Source organism: Mastomys coucha, unplaced genomic scaffold (assembly GCF_008632895.1).
Source record: "Mastomys coucha isolate ucsf_1 unplaced genomic scaffold, UCSF_Mcou_1 pScaffold22, whole genome shotgun sequence".
In the NCBI taxonomy this organism is placed as follows: domain Eukaryota; kingdom Metazoa; phylum Chordata; class Mammalia; order Rodentia; family Muridae; genus Mastomys; species Mastomys coucha.
The window spans coordinates 252,832,317-252,856,459 of NW_022196905.1; the positions used below are offsets into that span (position 1 = coordinate 252,832,317).

Sequence of the window (24,143 nt, forward strand, 5' to 3'; positions counted from 1 at the left end):
ATTTTCCTGTGCAGTGGCCTTTGTCCAGGTGGGCCTGCCTGTTTGTTCAGGGAATCACTGGTTCTGTCCTGGACCTGCCCTTTGGGCAGTACAGTATTCCAAGTGGGAGCACTCGGCCTGCATGCATTTACTCTTCGAAAGCAGGTAGCACTACCACATTTGATTCATGCAATTAAATATTCATTCCAATTTTATTTGTGCATGGGTCTAAGTGCACAGGGGACAGCAAACAGAAGGGAAATCCAAGATTGAAAGATAAGCACTGACTCCTGTCTCCCAAACAGTCAGCAGTTCTCCATTTATAGAAGCAATTATGAGGGAAATTGGGCCAGAAGCTGCCTTGATCACTGCTTGGTTTTAGTCTCATGCCCATTAGCCCACCCTGGATGGAAGTGATGGATTATTGAGAAACACCTGAATACAATGTTTTTATCACCAGATGTTAAAATGTACTTGTTAATGTGACAGCAGAATCTCTTTCTCCTGTGTTTATTGAAGTAGGGAAAGGGTCTTAGCTGTGATTGGATGTGTGTCTAGAAATGACAGTTCTTTATTGAGCAGGCAAATTAATACATCATCATCACACAGAGAGTGTTGCAAGGGCTGAGGGCGTAAGGAAAAGTTATTAAGCTTACAAGAATATTGAAAGCATGAGAAGGCATGATAAGACCGTATTAATGATTTGAACTTGATTATTCTGACTGTATTCTAAGCCCAGAGTGTTGGTAGAAAAAGACCCAAGATGAGAAATGTTTGACAAAGTCAAGTTAGCATCAGGCTGAGAAGCATGGAAGAGAGCGGTGTGTATCAATAAAACATTTTGGTCCTTTCTGGAAGATGTGCAAGTTGGGCCATGCCAGCCAGGATGCTTGTGGTTTTGTTTTTGAGTCATCTGTGTTTGTAGCTTTTCCCACTCTGAACCCTCTCTAGGAATTCCCTCTGACACAGTCTACACTTTCTTTCCCCCACAACCTTGTGTTTTATATTCTAAATGTTTGCTAACCCCTTTCTTTCTTTCATGACCTGGCTGAAAACTTGGTAATGAACCCCTTTTTGACAGGGTCCCCCCACTAAGACCTAATGACTCCACATTGGCAGCCAGAATGGGCATGCTTTAGACAACCTGCTTGGCTGCTGTCTGCTTGTCTAGGCTGGGCTTGGTTGGCTGCCTCCAGAGCCTTGTTGGCCCAGTGCTATCTTGTCCAGCCATGTCACATTGGGGCCTTCTGGGGTGAAGGAGGGTCTGTCCCTCCACTTATGCTTTATCCTTCTCTTTTCTTTCCCTTCCTGGGACATAGCTAGTCACATTTCATATATTCAGTGGATCTGAAGATTGCCCATGTTGAACTATAAAGTGTTGGAACATGGCTGAAATCACAAGCCTTCATTCATAACAAAGACTTCTGCACCTTAGTCATAACTACAACATGAATAGGTTAGTTGTTGAAATGTTTTTTAGATAAGATTTTTGTTTGGAGAACATATTGGTGACAAGACATATTTCAGCTTCTAACATTTGAAACATGGAGTCTCATTGGGAATGAAATTTCACTCAACTCAAAGTACAAGAAGGTTGAATGTCATACCCTATCAGTAATAGTGCCACACCCCATTCTCTATCTCTGTAGTACATCCCACTGTTTTCAAAAGGACCCAAACTATCAGTTTGTATGCCATTTATTGGACTGCCCCCATTTTGTCCAGAATACATTTATTACATTTCCCACTGAATTCCTGAAATACATCAGATGATCCTGGAGCAAGCATCTCGACTTTAGCAATTCTAAGTGATGTTGAGAGTATCAGTAGAAGGAAGGGGGCACGTGGGATGGCTCTGCCAGAAAACTGCTTGCCCTATAATCTTGAGGGAAGCTGAGTCTAGATCCCCCAGTTCCCATATAAAAGCTGAGGGTGACGGCGTGCGTTTGTAACTTCTGTGCTAGTGGTGGTAGCAGGTCGTGGGCATAGACAGAGCCTCAGAACTTTGAGCCAGCCAGTCTAGCAGAATCATTGAGCTCCAAGGTCAGCAGGAGAGCCTATCTCAGAAAATGAGGTGAAGAGTGGCTGGTGAAGACTCCACATGTTAACTTTTGGCCTTTACATGCCTGTCCCCGTTCCCCAATAGTGTCAGGAAAAAAGAAAAAAGAAAAAGAAAGAAAGTAGAACACGATTCTGGCCATGCCAGCACATGTACAAGTTGTCCATTATACACAGAAGTAAGTGTTTCGAGTTCTGCTAAGAGACAGTAGACGGACCTGGGGAAAGCTGCTTGTGTGCATGCCTATGTGCACATGTACTGGATCTTGAGGCCAGAGACACCTAAAGGGGGTGACACTAAAGTTTGGAGTCTGTATATGACTGATGGATGTATGTGTCTATTTTTCGTAACAATATGAGGTACATGGAATTTTAAACTTTCAAACTGATGGATTCATAATAATATGAACATTAATTTTTATTTTTTCTTCATAATATGGATGAGCTAACTTACATAGATTTCATTAATCAGCCTCTTTTCTAATTACTGTCAGGTATGACATTACCATAACTCACCTTTCCCATGTCTTCGGCAGACATCACCAATCAATCACAGTACCGCCTCCCACTGACTATTGAGTTCTGCATCTAAACTTTTAACTCATATGTCAAGAGTGCATCAAGAAGAAGGAAGACCAAAAGGTGGACATTTCATTCCTTTTTAAAAGGGAGAACATAATACCCACGGAAGGAGTTGCAGAGACTAACTATGGAGCAGAGACTGAAGGAAGGACAATCCAGCCGATATAGCTGTCTCCTGAGAGGCTCTGACAGTACCCGACTAATACAGAAGTAGAGGCTCACAGCCATCCATTGAACTGAGTAAGGGTCCCCAGTGAAGGAGTTAGAGAAAGGACCAAAGGAGCTGAAGGGTTTGCAGCCCCTTAGGATGAACAACAATATGAACTAACTAGTACCCTCAGAGCTCCCAGGGACTCAACCATCAACCAAGGACTATACATGGTGGGACTGATTGTTCTGGCAGCATGTGTATAGTAAAGGATTGCAAAGTCAGTCATCCATGGGAAGAGAGGCCCTTGGCCCTGTGAAGGTTCTGTGCCCCAGTGTAGGGGAATGCCAGGGCCAATAAGTGGGAGAGGGTGGGGTGGCAAGCAGGGAAGAGGGGAGACAACAGGGGTTTGTTCTTGTTGTTTTTTGTTTTTGTTTTTGTTTTTTGGAGGGGAAACTGAGAAAGGAGAAATCATATGGCATGTAAATAAAGAAAATATCTAATAAACAAAAAACTAGCAAAAAAAAAAAAAAAAAAGAGTGCATCATCAGGTGTTTGAAACTGGTTTTTCATCCCTTTGCCAAAAAAGACATCTGGTCTCTGACAGAGATTCTATGTCTAATAGTGTTTTTTTAGTTGTGGTCAATCCAAGTATGGTAATGTCTACTCTGTTCTATTGTATCTTACTTTGGGACAAACACCTGCCATTTGTGTGGATCTCAGGTAGATTCCTATTTAATGTTCGCATCTTCCATTAAGAAGTGGATCACACCTTCTTCTTCTTAGCTTCAGAGTCTCTTTTGCTGAGCAGGGGAGATTTCGTCCATTTGTGAGTTTTTCCAGCTTGGTCTAGTTCAGCAATGTGTGTGGTGAGGTGGGAAATTCTGGAGAAGGCACCCCTTTCAGTGAGGGACTTGCCTCTATTACAACAAGGAAAGATAGTAGGTTAAGGAGCCTGGGTCGATGTCTGACCCACAGTCTGTAACCAGAACCATTTGTTTCCTAGGATGGAAACAGAGGGTAGAAGGAGCTGGTTTTGCCATCCCAAGTTACTGTTGTGTTCCCATGTGCTCATAGCCACACTTGTTACTGAGCTGGGCACCTTCAGGCTCATGGGAGCCATCCCATTAGCAACAAGACTGACCAGGGGACACAGGACAGATGGTTTAGTTTTAGGTCTTTTTTTTTTTTCTCCAAAATCAGGCTGTTTTAGCATTCTCCACGCCAAAAAAAAAAAAAATGTCATTATGTATAACAATATTGGGCGATTAATTACTATATTTTAAAGGTATATTTGAGGGCATTTTGGGAAACTCATATATAAACATATACACATGTATGTACACATATGTACAGATCCTTGCATTTATATGTGTTTCTAGCTGTGTTCATCTGATTGGCTTGATCATATATCAGTGTTCTACTCCCCTGTGGAGCTAAGACTATGCTTATGTTAATGGATGTTTCCTATGATAATCTAGGTGAAAGCAAATCACTCTAATTACCAAAATCTGTCTTTGATAATAAAGTAGGAGAGAAGAGAGACAGAAATAGCGTTTGACTAATGCTTTGCCCTTCTGTCTCTAGACCTGGAAACAAACGTTCTTGAATTTATACATTCTTAGCCCTTTAGGAGCCATGAAAACATGCTCTTATGTATATGTGAGATGGCCAGAACTGCATATTTATTAAGAAGTGTGACCCTTAGGACCAGAGAAGTCAAATTAAATCTCATAAAAATCTGCTATGGAAAATGAATATGTGACACCATTTTTTTCCCGTTCAGGGTCTACTTATTAATTTTGTCATGTTTAATATGTTACAGTTGCAAACAAAGGCATAAATGTGTGCATTCATTCCTAATTAATTTATGTAATTGGGTTTTATAAATTTAGGTGTTTAGGAAGCTGTGCATAACACACCCCATTTACTGTGTGCTGTGGCCAATAAAAGCATAATAGAAAGAAATACAGTTTGAAGCTCACTTCAGTGGTAAATATAGATTAGTTGTAAATGATATCTTTGTAATGTTTATTTTAAGTTTTGCAATGCTGCAGATTTTCTCAACATACCAATTAATGTTCTTATTTGAAATAATGAGTAGTTAATGGCTATAAATTTGAAGTATTCTGTCTCTGACAATTAAAAGGTCTCTCAAAGCTTTTGCTCAGCTTCCCCCACACCCCTCATATAAGTAACCGTCAGGCACCGGGGAAGGAAGAAGTTAGAATATGGGGGATAGTTTTACTGGTCCATATTTTGGATGACTTGTTTGATGCACTTTGGTGCATCTTTGGTGTGCCACTTCTTCCATGTATGTGAGTGCTAAGGGTGTTATGTGTGCACGTGTGTTACTGTGTGTGGAGGCCAGAGGCCAATGTTGGACGTTGTTCCTTAAGCATGAGCATCATCATGCTTGCCTGACCAGGCTTCTAGCCCAGGGATCTGCCTGTATACACCTCCTCAGTTCCAGAATTACCAGTGAATTCCACTGTACCCAGATCGTTATGCGTGGATCAGGTCCCCTTGCTTGTGCAAGAAGTGCTTTAGTAACTGGACTCTCGGCCAGCCCTAATTTCTGTTTTTCTAATGTGTGCTTCCTATTTCATGCTGAAGAGGCAGTGAAGGAGTTGACGAATATGGAAGACATCTGGAAAATTTTAAAATAAGTTGTAAATGATAACGTGCCTATCAGTACACAGTACACCGAGGCAAAACCAGTAAGTTCTTATTAAGTCTGTCATGGAGGTGTGATGGTTACATTGTGACGGAGATCTCAGTGTAGCAGATTGGAAAGGCTGTGAGCTTCTGTCTGGTTACATGAATGGCTTTGTCTTGTGCTAAGGACAGCTTCTTCTCCTTTACTGAGCATCGGCTCAGAAACCACGTGCTGTGCACTTCCAAACCCACGGCTTTGGCTGGCGTTCAGTCTCCCTTTACGGATGTGTTTAAACATAAGGAATTGCATCTAGCCAAGGCAAAACACCGTCTTCTTTGACAGACAGCAATGCAAAGAGCACTTTGAATGCTGAGTTGCATGCCTTTGAGACCTTGCTGGATTCACTGCGTCCATCGCAAACATCCACCAGGGGAGGGCAGACATGTGAGGTCAATTGAGCATTCCTTTGTACATTCTGTTTTGTGTGTTACAGGTGAAAGGAGAATGTTGGATTTGCTTATGAAAGTAAGCACTTGCAAGACTTAAAAAAAAAAAAAGCCTTGAATAATCACATATAAGAATAAATACTGTATGTGGAGTAAGTGTTGTGGATCACATCTATGATGAAATATGCATGTCTTTCCAAGGCTAAGACCCTCATAATTCATTTATAAGTTGCAAGCCTCACCTTACACACACATAGCAGAATAGTAATTTTCTTCATTCTTTCTGAAGATTTTGTCACATAGGTTAAGGAACAAAGAAGAAAGATAAACTTTTCTAAAATGGCAGGATGTTATTGAGAGGTAACTAGGGGTGGGGGAACTATTAAAGAAAAGCCAAAAATTTCTGTGTTTGTGTGTGTGTGTGTGTGTGTGTGTGTGTGTGTGTGTGTGTGCATTTCTGGCAATGCTGGGGCAATGGCGTGTGGGCTGAAGTGGCAGGTGCCAAGCTTCATGTGTTCTGTCATGTCACGACAGAAATCATTACAAGTGTGATAGGTTTATTTATAATGACCGACTTCAATATTCAAAGTACATCCATCCCCGCATTCCTCATTTCGAGCCAGGCTGTGGATCAAGATGAAAGAAAAATTAAATTGCGTATTGAAGAGCTGTTAATTGAGCTGTGCTGTATTTAACAGGGAAGCACCGGCTTCAGGCAGTCGATCGCACCGAGGGTTTTTTTAATGTGCTGCATCATGAGACTGTCAGTTTGCTTTGGAGAATGCAAACAGGGCTAATGACAAAGCCCTGCAAACTTGATCCTCACTGCTAGTCTCCGCAGAAAGAGAACATCCATTCATCTGCACACGCAACTCCGTACACACACGTTCGTGGGGGAATGAAGCCCTGTGTATTTTCTCCCTGGAGGTCTAATGACACTACTTAGTCACCAGAATGAGTCTTTTCTGGGGCACATTTTAAGGTTTTTAGTGTAAGGCTTCATACAATTTTAGATTTCCCCCTCCCCTCCTTAATCAATGTAAATTCAATTGCATTTCAGAAGGGGAGAAAGGCTATTTCCTCCTCTCTAATATCTGTTTAAAAATGTTAGGTCTACCCTCTTATAATTCTCAAAAGTAGCCTATCAGTGGTTTAATACGTTATCTCTTTTCTCTAAGGCAGTGTTAATTTTCCTTTGTAGTTAATCTATCCTGCTACCAAATTTAGTATATTTATTGTTAAAGATTCTCTTAAGCACTAAGTGATTTAAGTACATTCGGGATAAAATGGCCCTGACTTTAACCATGAAACAAATTTTACTTCTTTCATTCTCTTTACTGATAAATCCATAGTATCTGGAGGCATTTGTAGAACTGTGGACAATCTGAGCCTCTATAGTTTGATTAAAGATATTTCGGATATTCCAACTGAGAAGCTGCAGGGCTGAGGGATTTATTTTTGGTTCTGACCCTCGCACCACTCGATAGGAAGGCCAGAGACTATGGATTTAGTTCTCCTGCAGCAAACTGCCCTTGAGTCTTCAGGAGCACTGCTTCTCAGAAAGAATCTTCTTGTGGCTGTTGTGTGGGTCCCATGTGACAGGAAGTCCGCAGACATGATACTGGGGGCTTTTCCCATCCATCTGTCTGTCTGTCTGTCGGTTCATCCATCCATCCATCCATCCATCCATCCATCCATCCATCCATCCATCCATCTTTTTGTCTACTCATTTCTTGCTTATATCTGCCCTGGGGGCCCTCCTTTGTTCTCAGCACTGCCCTTGCCAGGTTTTTGGGGGTGGGAGGTTTGGCAGGAGGAGGTGACATTTGAGCCTGGCTTCAGGAGAGGCCAAGTAGATAGGAGGGCACACCTCAGTAAATCACCAGGCATCCAGAAGGCTCCAAAGATGTGGGCAGATAATGTTCTTGCAACTGCATCTCTAAGACCTATGTTCTGATACCACAAACATAGTGGCAACCAAAGAGCTTGGGGCGATAAAGAGCTAGGCTGTGCCCACTGGTGGAGAGCTAGCCCTGTTAGCAGAACTCTGGTAAGCAGTTTCAGGAGAGTTGAGGGGGTGTGTGGGAATGCAGATGGGAGAACTGAGGATGTCTGTGGAAAATGCAGATGACTGATGGGAAACCAGGAACAAACTTGGGCTGTTCTGGAGTTAGTGTCATTCTGGAGAGGAGAAAACAGTAGGAAAAGGAATGTAGAGGAGTTGTTTGGTGTTGTGGTTGAGGGGAAGTCGCACATCATCAAGAGTACAGTTTCAACCCAGCCTCAGTCATTTACAGGCATCTGACGTTTCTGAACTTCATTTGTGATGGATACTACTGGCTAGATGTCTCATGTTCCCAGCACACAATCAGAGTTGACTATATGTATTTGATCTTACTTAGTTACTGGTCCTTTTTGAAAAGGTCAAAGAGACTGACTGAAGGACAGTCTGACAGAAGGGATCCCTGCCCAGTCCCAACCTTATTCTAGAGGCCAGCTTCTGGTGTGGCTGCAGACCTGTTAGCTGGCTGATTTTTGTTGTTGTTGTTAGTCAGAAACTGTTGTAAAAGGTAGCCTCACTGCCTGGAAAAGAAGGCTGAACTCTAACTTGAAGGTAGATGGTAATGGTTGATTCTGGTAGGGAAAGATGGATGAGGGCGTGGCAACTACATTTCTAGGAGTACTAAGGTCCTAAGAATGGTAGCAATTTGTCAGGGCAAAATGGAGTAATGAATCTTTCTTTCATGACATGCATAGCATGTCTTGGATTCTAGCAGGCTGACTTTATCTGGATTTGAATTTTGTAGAGAAAGGTGTGTCCACCTATTCTGGCCCTTTCACGATGAGTTGCTGAGAGGCATTCTCTCTCCGTATAGTTCTAGTTTAAATACAAGACAGTGGGTGACCAACATGTTTATGTCCACAAAGAACAGATGGTTTAGAACACACGACTCATGAGCAATCCTATAGCATTAGGAAGCAAAAGAAGAGCCAGCCCAATGACAAAGAATTGGGACATGATGATGGACCTCTAGGGACAGACCCAGATCTTGTGACTTAACACACACACACACACACACACACACACACACACACACACACACACAGTGCTTTATTTCTCAACAGGTTATTTGAGCAGAAGGCGGGCAGGAGTCTTTTGATCTTTAAGTCTGTCAGGGATCCAGACTGACTCTCAAATGAATCTCTAACACAGCCTCTGTTAGATCTGAATCACTAGGAAGGGAACATGGGAGGCCAGTTAATTTTATTTCTACAACAGTTCTTAGGTGAAGAAAAATCTGTGGACAGATTGACTTCGAAAGGATAGGGGAATCCAGCCCTACTGTGTGCCCTAATGAATTCAGGAACTGGGACCCTTGTGAGAAGATGTTCCTATCTGTCACATGTCAATGGAAGTGGCATCCATTTTTAATGTGACTGAGAAAATAATTGGTTAGATATTGCAGGATTTTTTTTTTTTGGTAGAGGGTGGAAAAACAGCTTGCAGAGGGGAAGAGGGGGTGGAAAAAGACCTGGCGTAGCCCCTATATTTTAAACAGAAGGAAAAGATGACATCGGGAGACCAGAAACAGAAATTTTACTTCTGTGCCATGACAAATGCTGGGGAGATGTAATTGCAAAATGAAGCTGCAAATGTCTCATCCAGGAACCAGGTAGCAGCCTGCTTGGCTTCATAAAGAAAGAACAATATCCAATTAGACTAAGTGTATTCGGTATGTGAGTGACAAGCCCTGGAGACCTCAGGGCCTCTGGGGCCCCCAGGGCGGTTTCAGGAGGCTGTCTCCAGACCTGTCCTGGGTGTGAGCATGTCACATTGTGCCCTATGCCTCCCAGCGCGGCTGCCTGGGCTCTTCCAAGGACTGAAATGAGGTGCACCTTGTGTGAGGGTATCTACCATTCTCAACCATCAGGACACCGGCACCTTGCCCACCCACCGGTTATCCTTGCTGCTCTGCTGTCCATGGCTTGTGCATACTGGGCTCATGACAGGGGCCATGTACCTATATTTCAGACGTACTACCCGAACCCTCGGGTTCCCTGTGTTCCCAAAGTCACTATGACTTCTCACACTAGGGTGTCGAGTATTGTATAGGTCAGGTCCAGGTCCAAGCTTCATAAGACCCTGCTTATGTGACCTTGGAGCAAGCACTGAAGCCCTCTAACCTTCTGTTTCCAAATCTTCAAAATATGGTGTGTAATTGTTCCTCGTCCTGGGAGTGTTTTTGAGGGGAGGGTTGAGATATGCTCAGTGCTTTGGTCTCAGTGGGTGTCACAGCTGTGAGCCGTCATCATCACCAGTGTCTACACCCCCGTTCCCCTCTCTATCCTCTGGAGGATTTTCCTGGACCCTAGACCTCCAGGATTCTTCCTCAGTCATACCTGTTGGCTCCACTAGTGATACCTTTAAGTGCCATGCTTAGAACTTGCTAAGATCCACAGCCTAGGTCCTTGGTGAAGTTGTTAGCCTTCTTCAGGAGGCAAGTCCAGGTCTCTGTTTATCAGAACTTTTCATTTCCAGCCATGCTGTCCCCCCCCGCCCCCCATGACTAGCCTGCATTCACTAAATGGTTTGATGTAATGGTCTTTATTAATGAACTGCCTTCTTATTACAGAAGTAAGTTGACTGTGGATAGTCAGCAAACCTTAAGTGGGAAATCAAGCAAGTGCTCCATGCGTTTTACTTTTATCCTGATGATGGTACTGAACCACATTCGAACAGATTTGCTCGAGAGATGTCCTATTGGAAGGTATTTCACACTGTGGAGCCTTCAGCACAAGGCCTGTTCACTCAGCAAGCAATTGTTTCATTTCTCCACACAGGATGTTTTCATGTACAGAGGCCAGTGAGAAGTCGGCCTGGAGGTTGTGGGTCCTCATCTTGTACATTTGGCGGGTTCTGAAGTGGGTGGAGAAGCTGGGAATGAAGTCCAGTCAAGCAACCCTCCACACTCTTCCAGAACGCATGAGCCAAATCACAGCTGGTTTGGAACTTCAGCTGCCAATTTCTTTTTGGAAAACTTGGCCTTTCAACTGTAGCCTCCTCTCCCCAGGGAAACAGAAGCAAAGGGTCCCACTGTACCCAACAACTCAGGTTTTTACTATTCCCCAGTCCTCTTCCTCCCTATCCTTGCTCTTTAGATATGTGAATTGTTCTCCAGAGAACTCGGGCATGTGAGGAAGGTGAGGGTTATTTAGGGCAGATGTCATGGCTTGACTGTGTTAGGTGACAACCAGTTCTTTATCTGATTCTTCTGTGAAACAGTATGTAGATCACTTTCCTCCCCCAAAGGAGAAGCAAGCTGTGGGTGATGTAATTAAATCCATGATACTCACATTGAGGCTTAAAGGTTTTCTCTAGATTCATGATTCATAGAATGGTCTTCATTCCAGAAAGCAGAGGGGAAGGGGGAACTTGGGGGACAAGTCCCTTCCAGGAGCAGGGTGTCTATGTCCTTTCTGTGCTGCGTGCTGCAGATACACAGCCAGGGTACATATCCACCATCATGTGCCGCCTGTAGAGACAGTGATTTGTATTCATTAGAGTTTTTTTTTTTTTTGAGTCTAATTGTTTAAAAACTGCCACTTTTGTTTGTTAAAGATACAGATGTCTGGCCATACAGGAAAGCAAGGTGAATTTATTGTCGCAATTAGATGCTCCACGATTTGAAAACTTATCACTTAAATTGGTGAAGTGTCACTTTTCTGCAAGTTGATGTTTAGAAGTCCTCAGAGCCCAGGGCTGATCTCATGTGCAATTTAGCAAGATCTCAGTGAGACGAGGGAAGTTGCACTTGACGAGACATTGAGACACGTCGAGATGGAATTCTCCAATTCCCTCCTCCATGGTACAGCAGGTGAAGGCAGATAGACCACAAATTGATTTTTGTGTAACTCATAAATTAAGTAAAGTGAAGTTTTGTTTTGTTCTGTTTTTGAAACAGGATTTGAAGTTGCCTCGTGTCAGGATATGCTGAAGAAGTTAGTTAATATGCTAATGTGAATCTAGATGGACAATGCTTATTTCTCCCTCCGTGTTAATTTGTGTTGTCTGCTCATCTCTGTGCAAGATATCAGTTACAAGCTTCTCATTTTTACATTGCAATATCTTTACAATGTAAAAGAGAGCTGGCAGAATGCGCAGCCTGGCATTAACAACCAACACACTCTGAAGCGACATTTGGTGTGTACGTTTCTCGACTTCTTTTCTCTTTAATGTGACATGACTTGAAATTGACGCAGCCCCACAGTGATGGAAGTCCCCTCAGAGCTTGTCCCCAGTGATTATATTTCTCATCTGCATAACTTAATTTTTTAGCTGGGTGAATCTCAGCTTTGCAAATGACAGTGTTCGTTGTTTTACTTTCTCTCCAACTTGGTTTGGGAAGAGTCATTGGCTACCAAGCAAATACATCTGTGATACCACAGAGGGACCATGTGTCAGGGGCTGTGGAGACTCACCATTGTACCCTTCCTCATTCGTTTTACTATCATCTCATTTATTAATTTGTTTGTTTGTTTTTATGTGTTTGCATGATGCCTGTGTGTGTATCTGTGTGTTTGTTTGTGTGTTTGCATCTCTTTGTGTATGTGTATGTATGTGTGTTTATCTCTGTACATGTGTGCGTGTATGTGTGCCCATACGTGCATTAGAGAAGCTGTGTGGACATCATGAAGATAGTTTGTGGGAATCAGCTTTCTCCTTCCCCAGGCAGGCTTCAGGGGTTCAGATCCAGTCACCAGGCTCTTGATCACTGTGTCATCTTGCTGGCCCTGTTTTCCCCCCTCTTGCTGTGTCCTTTCTCTTGATGATAGTGATGGCTGCGTATGTTAAAAGCTGTTGAATTGTACATTTTAAGTGGGTGAAGCACATGTGAACTACATCTACATAAAGCTGCACTATTTTTAGGAAAAGTGCCTCTTGAATTGTCTTCAGTAGAAAATACTCTGTATTGTGATTAACTCAAAATTAATTTATGATGGGCTCTCCAATGGCAGGTGCCGACACAGTGTGTTTGTACAAGTTTATTTGATACTTTCATTGAAATTCCCTATCACATGGTGCATAGAGTGTGCTATGGTTTTGCTTGGTATGTTTTTGAGTTGGGGGTTAGTTTTAGGGAGTTTTGTATTTGATATCAGTGAATCCTATGTGTTATATTATGGAACCATCTATCTAAGCAGAAATTATAGCTTTACCTTATACTTCTGATTGTATACTGCTATATAGAGTCTTCACTGTCCCCATACAAATTTTCAAAACAAATCATGCTTGTTCAGTTGCAGTAATGACCAAACTGAACAACCGCCTGTGACAGTTGCAGCTTTTGGTCCTTACCCTATGACAGGAGTGACAGACAAGTCCCCCACATCTCAGTAAATTCTTCTGCTCTCTCAGCATTCTGCTGTTGATTCCTCCCCACCCCCAGGTTGGAACTTGGAAATCAAAGTTTCCTGTTCCATTTTTACCATCCCGTTGAACTCAGCAGTCTTACATCGTAGACATTTTAACCTTTGATTGTCTGTGTACAATTGAAAATAATCATTTGAAACACGCTTAGTGTTTTCTTCTGTAAGATGCTTAAGAGTAAGAAGGCCCTTTATATGTTCTATAATATTGGAAAGTTTACAGGTCACCTGACAAGTGCTGAGGCTAATGAACGGGCTGGGACAATAAGCATTTCCATGATAGAGTGTAAGAGAAGGCATCACAGCTGCATGGCAGGGTGGGGATCACATGATCTTCTCATCAGGAACTGTTCTCACGACTCTCCCTCCCCATCTCTCCCTCCCCTTCCCTCCTGTCCTTCTCTCCCTTTCTCCCTCTCTCCCTCCCTTCCTCCTTACTTCCCGCCCTTTCTTCCTTCCATATTCTCTGGTAGTTTCTTTCGGGCTCATTCTAATACCAGGATTGAATCTCTTTATTGAGAACCTGACTATTACTTGAAGCTAGAAACCTTTACTGAAAATGTTTTTAATTTACTTAATTTTGGCCATCTCATGCCATGTATGTTTAGATTTCTTAATTTCTTTTTCTCATCTAAATGTACAGCGAATGTATCTTTAAGCAGATGAGCCCCGGAACTGGCTTTATTATATATCATACCACCAAGTTAATCTTGATTCATTCGGATTTTTAAAATCTCCAGAGCTTTGAGAATGACTTTGAAACATTCTTTACTGTTGGAGCTTAAAGAAAATAAATCTCAAATGTGCTCCTTATTAATTCACCTGCTTGGGAAGTTGAGATTAAAGGGTTTGGTGGAGTTTCCATATTTTCTCTGATTTCTGTTTGTACTAGAGCAAACTTCTCCTGGCATGGAGTGGCTGAGCTTTCATAAAACACAAAGATTCCATTATTGAGACTCGAAGAACAAGGGGCAGTGTTGTGTTATATACAGGCCTAGAACTTCCCATGTAGCTGTTTTTTTTTTTGTGTGTGTGTGAAATGTGAGGGACCTGGTAAAGCACTTAATTAGGTGATCATGAACTCACAGTGGGACCAGAGGCATTTTCTGAGGAAACAAAAGTCCTGTCTCCCTTCAGAAGGTATTTTGAGTGCAATAAGAGAAGAAAAGAGAGCAGGTAAGGGAGTGACTTCCTCCACAGAGAGGCAGGAGCTGCTTTTCAGTTCCTTGCCAATCTAGGGGTCGGGAACCCACTGCTGCTCCTCAGGTTCCCCAGAACTAAGGCACAGTGCACGCTTTGCAGGCTACTGAGGCTCACCCCGAGCTGGTGCTCCTGTGTGACCCCACGGTGGGAAAGCTTGTAATTTGTTTTTGACACATTTCTCTTTGATTTCATACTCTCATTCTTACAGGTCTTGCCTTCCTCCAGGGCCTTCTCGGTGCAGCAGACTCCTTGTATTCAGTTTGGGTAATTTATCGCTGCTCACCGAGTCTCCTTAATACATAATCTCTTTCCTTAACACTTCCACTGTCTTCCAAGCCAGCAGCATAAAGAGTGACGCCAGAGGAGAGGAACTTAAAGCTTCTGCCAAGAAAAGAAAGGTCAAGATCTACGAAGTCCCCAAACATCCCACAGAGTCACCTCACTAGCCGTCCCTTTGCAGGCCTGGGTGTAGAATATGCACAGTTCACCAAAAGTCACTGTGTGGCTTGGAACAATGGTCTTCTTTTCTCTGCTCGAGGGCTAAGATGGCCACAGGGAAAGAAGCCAGCCAGATCGGAGAGAGCCAAGGGGGCAGCACTGTCTCTTCTCTTAGAAAGCGTAAGGGAAGTCAAGAGTTTTGCAGCTCATTACCAACATGGGTTTTATTCAGGGCCAGGGGCCCACCTGTGCCTTATTAGAAGTGAGTTTAGCTGTGACAGCATGGGCTGAGAGTGAGGAGGAAGGGAGGAGGAAAGGTAGGGAGGGAGGGGGAGGGAAAAAGCTCCACTAGGTACCACAGAGCTTGGGATACCATGTCTAGAATCTTTCATGTTGTATAAAGCATGTGCCGATCACTAGCCGTGAGAAAGGTGGAGAAGGAGACACGGCAAGTAACAGTCAAGATCTTAGTAAAGGAAGGGTGAAAAGACATTTCTCTCTTGCAGACACATCACTAGCAGTACCTGTTAACTTTAGGCGTAGGCCAAGTGTCAACCCTGGAGAGAGACGACCTGTGAGCAGCTCCTCCTGCCACTTAATCAGTCCACTGCATCGTATTTATAGCCCTGGAGAGGTCGGCCCATTGTTATAAGGCGGAATTGTGATGTTCAGCAGTTTATTCCTTGGGAGCTGGAAGCATTTCTCCATGGTGAATTTGTAATATTAATTGGCCATGTCAGCTCATGACAAATGTAGTGACATCTATTTCAAGTATTTCAGTTTTATGGTGCTGAAAAAAGTGACACACGCTTGAGATAAGTAATCTCACAAAAAGATCTTCGCGCTTGCCCGTGTGGTGCTTCCAGAATGCTCTCAGAGGAGCTTGCATGTAGGCTCTGCGTTCCACTAGCTGTCCCCGTTCTTTGCTAAGACTGAGGGGTAGCAGGAGAGGGAAGGAGGCGTGTAGCCTCTGGAGATTCCGGCTGAGTTCTTCTGGAGACCGAAGGTTGAAGGAGCATTTGTGACACTGTCATTTATCTGACTTGGGACATGCTGCTTCTGGGTCAGACCTGTCAGGATTAAGATAGTGGTGCCTTTCTCACTCACTGGACGCTGTGTTCATTAGCCAGAGTGATTCCACACCCCTTCTGGACCTACGGAGTTACACGGCCACATCTGGATTCATTTCAGTTATCATACCTTAGGGAAGAATGGGTTTCTATTTGCATTTGGTATATTAGGAGTGCTGCAGAGCATTTTGGAGTAAACAGGAGATATCAGGGCATGGAGATCCACTTGCTCCAAAAGATGGTAATGCCAAGGCTAAGAGAGCCTGTGTGCATGTGGAATGTGTCCCTGGCACTTCAAAACCCAAAAGCATAGACGGGCAGTATAACACTGGGCCTAGGAGAATAAAGGAAGCCAGCAAGCCACCAAGTGAAGGGACTGGAGACATGGAAAGTGGCCAGAGCATCCTGGTGTCCACACAGGAGTCAGGAAATCAGGAGGAAGGCAAGGTCTTAGAATTCAGTGCAGAGACCTGGTGGGAGGGTGCCTGTGCCCAGCTGTGAGGACACTTCTCCAGGGGAGCCGGATAATGGCTTTCATATGGCTAGCGTGACTGCTGGCTCCAACACAGCAGTGCAGCGACACTGTAACTTACACAGGTAGAGCAAGTTCTCAGGTGCAGCGCAGTTGTCGCCTCCATACAGCTCAGGATGGAGGCTGCTCCTCCTCTTCGAAGCTGAGGTCTAAACTGATGAAGCTGATGTCATGTATCAGTGGAAGGGCAGGGACCAGAAGACCCTCTGCAGGATCTCCCTTCTTCATTAAGAACAGGTCATTTTGAGATGAGCATCTCAAATATCTGTTACTGATGCTAGAGATGTGTTTGTCCATAAGGTTCTTTAAAAACAAATAACCGACAGGCCCCAAAGGAAGAAAATGGACCTGTTTTGGACTGTGCCCTCTATTCCACTTAGACTCTGTGTTACTCACTCCACACAGGAAGATGTTCAGTAGCTGCCCAGCATCCAAATGGAAGTGTGGCCATCATTTATTTAACCAATCCCCAGTTGTTGGAGATGCAGGCTGTCCATATCTTTTCCCTCTCTTGTGAAGGGAGCTACAGCAAAAGCTCACAGCAGCTAGTGATCCGTAGGCCTGCTCATTCCAGGGTAAGATCTTCCAGTGGTCCTGAGGGAACCTGCTCACTCGCCCACTGGAAAGGCTGCAAGGTACCTTCCTTGTGTCTTCCCTAAAAACCAGTCACGTTTCCAAATCGATGTTGTGAAGGGAGATGTTGGACGGACTCTCCCCATGCTTCCCTCACTGTTAGTGAAGCTGAACTCTTTTTGTGGATTCATTAACACATTTTTCTTCTGTAGATTGCTTTTGTCTTGTCCCGGGTTAATTTCTATCTGGATGACTTTACATTTATGAGCGATAAGAACTTTTGCATATTTGGGTACTAAGATATTGGTATATTTGCATATTCGGGTATTAAGATAGTAACCCATCATTGAATGTATCACAAGTATTTTTCACAGACATTTTTCTTTTCATTTTATGTTCAAATCCGCTGACCACCCTCAACAGCTATGTTCTCTGCTAGTTGTTTGCTTGAGAACCCTTTCTTTGTGACATCTTACATGCCTTTGGTTAGCCCTCCCCCACCCCACTCCCACCTTCTGTTTACCCTCCCCCCTCTGCCTTTAGTTAGACCTCCCCCACTTTTGGTTAGCCCTCACCTCCACCCCTTCTCCTTGTTCCTAACCTTAGTCACTTCTTCTGGAACAGTCTCCCTTATGCATTTGTTGTGATTATTAGTTCATCTTACTAGTTCAGATTAACCGGTTTCTTCCTGACTGTCCATCTCTTGAATTATATCCCATGCTCTGGGTCTCATAATTTGATTAACTTCTGTAGCCTGTGTCAAATAGTAGTATATTCCTCTACCCACGTCTTCAAAAAAGCAAACAACTATGCCACTCCCATCATGGTTCCTGCTACTTCTGCATCGAAAGAACGGACAGACAGTAATAGAAATGAAGTAGAAACCCACAAAACAGAGCAAAGAAAAAGAAAACCCAGCATTTTGGTTTCCTGTACAATGAAGGTCTCTGCAGACTACTTTGCGATGATGATCTCTTCGTAAGCTGTCTTCAGGTCTCCTTCACACATGGGACAAGTGGAGGGGAGGGGTTCCTAAGCTCTCAGAGCTGAGCCTTGTGGGGTCCTATGGCCAAATTTGGCACTCCAGGCTTGAGATTAACTTATCTCAGTTTGCACCCTGCAAACCGTGCTGCCTCCTGTGACCTCAAGGAGAAGGGTGCCTACAACGTTGAGTCTCCCTCTCTGACAGAATAGGCCTTCTGTTGGAAATCAGCAGTGTAGCAAGATCGGCTGGATTAACCTTACTAATGACTCCCTGCTCTGCCCAGGTACTGCTAAAAGGAATGTGCTCCCCACCAAGATCTCCTGACTTTTTGTTGTGTAGCTGAGGTTTGGCTAGTATGCCATTCTGGTGGACAATGGTAGGTAACAAATGTGTGTACCCAGTTTCATTTATTGTCACATGTGAGTAGGGGACAAAGGCCAGGCCTGGCTGTGCTGTGGTCCCTTCGAATGGGCACAGTGACCCAAAGGGTGTGACAGTGTGTCAAAGGAAAGTGTTTCTACGGACCAGCAAGCATGCTCTGTTGAGAGCTGCTCCCAGATGGTGGGTCCCTTACACTCTACAGACATGCCTGTACTTGTACCATTTGCCTTCTGAAGGCTTAGAGAGAAATTACTTTGGATGCAATGACATTGTTGTTGTTGTTATTATTGTTGTTATTTTGATGTGTCTGTGTATTTATGTCTCTCTCGGTGCACGAGTGCCTGTGTGTGTGTGTGTGTGTGTGTGTGTGTGTGTGTGTTTATGTAGGTTAGCAGTTCTTTCTCTCCTTCCTCTATGGATTCTGAGGATTGAACTCAGGTTTCAGGGCTTCTGTGGCTACTGCCTTTACCACTTTAGTGACCAACAACGAGCACTAATATTAGTCAGATGTCTTCTTGTATTCCTCTCTGTTAGTTCAAGTGCCAGTGGCCACTCTTACTGTTATCATCCTTCCTGCTGTCACTTTTGATCTGTTTGCAGTCACTGCTGAATGACCTCTTAACACTGCTAAGCAATCATTGTGTTTGTTGGAGGCTCAGTCTTGCCCAGTTTTCATTTCTCATACCCAACATTTAGCTTTTGTGAATTGAATGCTTCAAGATTACAGAATTCCTAGTTGAATGTTAACAGTCTTTCACTGCACTTGCTGGCATTCGGTCATCTGAGCTCTGTATTACTTGAAGAGCCTAGGCATGTATGTTGCTGCTGGTGTGTATGTCTGTGCCTTGATTACGTCTACCACCTTTTCCATTCATCAGTCACTGGGATGGTTGTGATCAGGGGAACCTAGAACCTTTGGCTCACTTTGAATGTGTTTATTGTGCAAATCAAGGTCATGGCTTTCCTCTTTGGAGTCATTGGCTTTTATCTTTGGTTAACCATGTCTACCCACTGGACTAAAATGTGTAGTCCTAGTTTTTGTACAAAAGGAACGGCAAATGAGGAGTCAACTGGGTTGACACACACCCTGGCACAGTGAAATGGGTGGAACCTTAGGCATCTCTATATTTTGTTTCACCACAAGATGTCGCTAGGACACCATACCAACGTGGCCAGTAGATCATCTCTCTGGCAAAGAGACCATCATCAAAGACCACCTGGCTCAGGCCACAGACTCCTAGTCAAAGCAGCAGGAGGACACTGTCAGGAACACTGGGATCCCATCTCTTGGAGCCTTTATGAGAGAGGGCAGGGCACAGGACATAAGAAGTTCATCTCGGTGACCAACGTGTCCAAACAGTCCAGAGGCTTCTTTTATTGGGTGAGGCAGCAGGTGACCCAGGGAAGACATCAGGATAGAAGGTGTCTCTGAGTGAAAGTTCGTGCAGACCAACGGATGTTTTATTCTTTTAGATAAGTCACAATTTCAAGTAACCTAAAAGGTAGACATTTTAGCATTTTTAAATTTGATTTTTTTGGGGGAGGGGCAATCCATTAACACAATAAGTTAATCATCCATTAACAGATGTATCATTGAAGCGTGTTGTAAGTCTCCTCTCCGTTCTAGATGTGTGGGAAAAGTTGTGTGAGCCTGGAGCTGTGGTAGCTTTTGTGCCTACTAGCTCTACATCAACACTAAAGTGTTTGAATCTTTGGTGGTACCCATGGATAAACTCAAATCTAAACTGGGAATGAGGACGCACACCCACAGTCCTAAGACTTGGGGCTAAAAAGTAGGGGGCCTGAAAGCAGAGGCCAACTTGGGTCATACTTTGAAAGTCTGTGTCAAAATAAATGGCAATACAGAAGACAGTCAAATGCAGCAAGCATCACTCACCCTAATTCCTGTACATCAGGCCACTGTTATCCTCCTTGATCCCAGGGCTGCTTTTCATTGAGATGTTTGCTGTCTGTCCCTGGAGTACCTGCATGCCCCAGCTTTATAGCCCTATAGATATTTCCCACACCTGATCCCATGTCTTCTTAATTTGGCTAAATTTAATAGACCAATAGGGATAACCATCGATTTTCCATTGCAGGAATGAAGTTAACTATCATACTGTCGATAGCTAGAAAGTTTTCATAAATCTGTTTCAAGGAAGAAGACCAGGGGCTGATTCCCAAGCTCCCTTTCAACTCAAGTTAAGAATTAAGGGGCTGGAGAGATGGTTCAATGGTTGAGAGCACTTGCTGCTGTTACACAGGACCCAAGTTTGGTTCCCAGCACCCACATGGTGACTCACATCCGCCAGTAACACCCAGTTCTAGGAGACTGGATTCGACTTTTAGCATGCACATGCGTGTATGCAGGCAGCACACTCATATGCCTAGAGCAAAGTTAAATATTTTCAAAATTAGGTTTTTTCCTTACTTGAATGGAGGCCCTACCTCCATATTGTTCTTTACATCTTACAATTTAAATCATCTCTAATTGATCAGGAACTTGGTATGTCTCTGTAACCTAATTGTTGACTTTCCAGAACATAGGCTAATCACCTTAGGGGCCAAGTGTTTCTGTCTGCACTGTCTTTTGGTTTCAGACTCTGAACCTGAATCCTGGGTCTTGGCTTAGTTAAATCTGCAGTTTTAGTGTCCTTAGCTCATGTGAGCCATGAGCCTGTAGACCACACATACATGTAAGCCATGAGCCTGCAGACCCCATGCATGTAAGCCACAAGCCTACAGACTACATGGAATCCTGCGTGGCTTCACTTTAGGGCAGGTGGCCTGAGGCAGGAGGGTTGAGTCTGATGCCAAGTCTGGGTTACATAGTGAGGCCTTGTCTCCCAAAACCATCCCTGGCTGCTTCGTTCTTCTCCTCTCTAGAGCAGTGTCTCAGCCCCTCCCTTGATTTGTTCTTTTTAGTTCAGCATGGCCCAGTCTATCCAATATGCAGATTCATGGGAAATGTTGGAGGCAGAGAGAGACAAGTACTTAGAAGGTCTAAAATCATGTTTAGAGTGTCCCAGTAAACCTCCAAAGGCCTGGTTCTGTAGGCTTGATATCCCCGTGGAGTGTGCCGGAAGGGAACAGGGTTGCAGTGTACATACTGGCACCAACTTTGAGTGGGCCACATTCCTGGTAGACAGCCTTGGAAAACCATTAGTAATTTTATTTGTTTGGTTTTTTTTTTGTTATTTTGTTTTTTTCAAGACAGGGTTTCTCTGTATAGCCCTGGCTGTCCTGGAACTCACTCTGTAGACCAGGCTGGCCTCAAACTCAGAAATCTGCCTGCCTCTGCCTCCCAAGTGCTAGGATTAAAGGCATGCACCTCCACCACCCATTAGTACTTTTAAACATGGGAATTGAAGAAAAGGGAAGCCAATATTGCAGTTATGTTACATTGGTGAATATATTTATCTCATCATACACTGGGCTACCATGCATAACCATGCAGATTCAAGTTAAAGCTTTCCAGGGAGAGTACTGTCAACTGTGGAGTAACCATTTCCAAACAGTCATTTTCAAAGGCAGTCAAGAAAGTACCTTGTTTTCTTTGGCTAGAACAGCACTTCTCAAACCTGTGGGTCATGACCCCCATATCAGATAGTTACATTGTGATTCATAAACGTAGCAAAATTACACTTACAGAGTAACAACAAAATAATTTTATGGTTGGGGGGGTCACCACAGCATGAGGAACTGTATTAAAGGACTGCTGCATTAGGAAGGTTGGGAACCACTGGGCTGGAAGCTTGATCTTAAATCCACTTACAAGGGCCCTGTGGAAAGGAAGGTGAATTCACTGTTGTAAATCAAAGGTTGTCAGATCAGGGAAATACATCAGCCAGGACATGGAAGAGGAGGCTAGTACGTATCAGAATGTGTGTTCTCTGGGGATATTCATGTCCCATGAGCTTAGGTTACTGGAGCTACTTCTCATCTATTCACACAGAAAACGACAGCAGCTTCAGTATTCTCAGGTGCCTGCCCTGACTGCATCGAGGTAAGGGGCGTACCCAATATCCACCTCCTGTGCTCCAGCTCTGGCTACTGCGTTCATCTTGCTACTGTGCTGTGCCTGGTACTTCTGCGTGTTGTTGGGAAGACCTAGGGAGAAGAAAGGCATGACTGAGAACACAGATGACCCGAGATGAAAGACTGCCTCTCAAAGTTTTTCTTTCAAACCAAAGCCTTTTGAAGACCTTTTCCTGGCTCTTGCCGTCTGGCTGAACGTGGGCTCCCCAGGAGAGGTGGCTTCGGTATGGTCACTGTGTCCGAGAAGCAGTTTGTATTGCTATGCAGCTCACATTTGCCACTTACAATTTCTGAATACAAATTAATCAGCATGCAGCTGTGAATGACAGTAAAGCACATGATAATGTACCTGCAGAATCCAGGGCATCCGAAACAGGCTCTCGGGTGGCCGTCAGAAATAGCCAGCTAGAGCTTTGTTGCCTGTTTTCCATAATTGTGTAGCTTTGCCTTTCCCTAGTTAATCTGTTTAATAAACTCCCCTGCAGAATCTAAATGCTTAAATTTAGTTTCTTTTTGTCTTTATGGTGTTTATCATTGTTAACTCGGCATCAGAGTTGCCTGATTTTCGCATCATGATAAATTCATAACCCGAGAGAAGGCGGAAAACATAATTATTATCAATTGCTTCTCTCCCGGAATTGCCATTGGCTGAGAGGAGCAATATATGAACTTAAGGAGTAGCTGATTCAGAGAATTGCAGGGCTGGAACTGGGCCTGTCTTGATGGCATGACCATTGTTTGCAATGACTTCCCAATGGACCGCTCTTCAGGGTCACCCAGATGCTGTGTTCTGCAAAACATGCTAATTTTTAAAGAGGGCAGCTCTCCCTACACTCTCTAGAATTCATGTACTCAGTGGCTCAATAGGTTGTGAGTGCCTGCTTTGGGCTAGGCCTTGACACTAAGATTCAAACATGCACCTGTGAATGAGGGGAAGTCCTTGCTATGATTGTACACAAGTTAGGACAGAAGTTGAGCACATTGATATGTGCTCCAGTTAAAGAAGATTCACATGAGTGCACTCTTCCAGAAAGTGTTCACTGTTCTACGCAGAGCCTTAAAAGCCACCTTTCAAAAGTAAACAGAGTGGGACAACTTAAAAAAGAAGATTTTTGGTTCTTTTGAGGAAAAGACACGTTAGGGTGTTGGAGGTCAGAAGCAAACTTACGTGTATCTGTTCATACAGTTACAGCTGGAATATTGGGCCTCTGAAGAGAGTTTCTATATGATGTCACTTTCTTACACTCCCAAATGCACCTCTTGCTGTCTAGGTAATTGGGTTCTAGTCTCTGCTGACTGTAACTCTTCCTCACCACAACAATCCTGAACCTGTCAGTGTAGCTTCTGTCATGAAGGGTGCAGAGCCAGAGCCTAGGAAGATGTTTGGAGAGGTAACTCCTGCTAGACAGGTGTCTTAGTTAAGGTTTCTACTGCTGTGAAGAGACACCATGACCGCAGCCACTCTTATAAAGGACAACATTTAACTGGAACTAGCTTATGGATTCAGAGGGTTAGTCCATTATGGTCACGATGGGTAACATGGCAGTATGCAGGCAGACACGGTGCTAGAGAAGGAGCTGAGAGTTCTACATCTTACTGTGTAGACAGTAGAAGGAGACTGTG

General features: G+C 43.8%; 1 protein-coding gene and 1 long non-coding RNA gene across 4 annotated transcripts in view; both read left to right on the plus strand.

Annotated features, from left to right (window-relative positions):
• Positions 1–24,143, plus strand: part of Wwox (WW domain containing oxidoreductase) — a 922,329-nt gene that overhangs the window by 83,393 nt on the left and 814,793 nt on the right. The gene's annotated exons all lie outside the window — the stretch shown is intronic.
• LOC116070237 lies at positions 16,160–23,013 on the plus strand. 3 transcript variants are annotated; one of them, XR_004110319.1, is made up of 4 exons: positions 16,160–18,094; positions 18,385–18,477; positions 19,627–19,984; positions 22,438–23,013. It is a non-coding gene; the product is annotated as an uncharacterized LOC116070237 (long non-coding RNA). The 3 variants fall into 3 exon arrangements; XR_004110317.1 differs by having other exon boundaries at positions 16,160–18,477; XR_004110318.1 differs by lacking the exon at positions 18,385–18,477 and having other exon boundaries at positions 16,160–18,384.